Raw genomic sequence first — 980 nt, forward strand, 5'->3', positions numbered from 1 at the left:
GATCTTTCACACGTGTGATCTTCCTGTTCTTATCAGAGAGAATGATGTAAGTGTTTGCTGTGTTTGGATCCAGTGTGAGATCACAGGCATCTGAACACAAGAAGAGAGAAACATCAAGAACAACAAAACAAGAGTCACTTGATGAATGTGTGTGTGTGTGTGTGTGTGTGTGTGTGCCTGGGATTCTTACTGTATTTTTTATACCCCCTATATACATATATACGCGTGTGTGTGTGTGGTATTTATCACGTTATGGGGACCAAATGTCCCCACAAGGATAGTAATACCAGTAAATCTTGACCTTGTGGGGACATTTTTAGGTCCTCAGGAGGAAACAAGCTTATAAATCATACAGAATTAAGTTTTTTGAAAATCTAAAAATGCAGAAAGTTCCCTGGAAGGGGTAGGTTTAGGTGTAGGGTTGGTGTAGGGTGATAGAAAATACAGTTTATACAGTATAAAAACCATTACACCTATGGAATGTCCACATAAAACATGGAAACACAACGTGTTTGTGTGTGCGTGTGTTTGTAGACCTACACTTTCGTAGTCCTGCTGTAATTCTGATCTCTCCTCCATGATTCACACTATCAACACACAAACACACATTAATGTAGATCTGCATCATTCACACACACGTTCAGTATGTAAATATTAGTGTTTGACATACTTGAGTATCTGCAGTTTATAGTTTGGATCCTGCAGTTTGTGTTTGAGCAGCTGGACTCCTGATTGTCCTGGGTGATTGTAGCTCAGATCCAGCTCTCTCAGGTGTGAGGGGTTTAAACTCAGAGCTGAAGACAAATAACCACAGCCTTCCTCTGTCACCATACAGCCAGACAACCTACAGACAAACACACACAGTCAGATCGTCTACAGACACACAGTCAGATCATCTTCAGACACACACACAGTCAGATCATATACAGACATAGAGACAGATCATCTACAGACACACAGACAGATCATCTACAGACACA

General features: G+C 40.8%; 1 long non-coding RNA gene across 1 annotated transcript; it reads right to left on the reverse strand.

The window, feature by feature from the left end:
- Positions 1-6: 6 nt before the first annotated feature.
- On the reverse strand, positions 7-797 carry LOC107744669 (uncharacterized). Its single transcript, XR_001640511.1, has 3 exons — positions 671-797; positions 541-587; positions 7-90 (listed from the first exon to the last, which is right to left on the reverse strand). It is a non-coding gene; the product is annotated as an uncharacterized LOC107744669 (long non-coding RNA).
- Between the last annotated feature and the right edge of the window lie 183 nt (positions 798-980).

The sequence above is a fragment of the Sinocyclocheilus rhinocerous genome, unplaced genomic scaffold (assembly GCF_001515625.1).
Source record: "Sinocyclocheilus rhinocerous isolate Xijiao unplaced genomic scaffold, SAMN03320098_v1.1 scaffold6159, whole genome shotgun sequence".
In the NCBI taxonomy this organism is placed as follows: Eukaryota; Metazoa; Chordata; class Actinopteri; order Cypriniformes; family Cyprinidae; genus Sinocyclocheilus; species Sinocyclocheilus rhinocerous.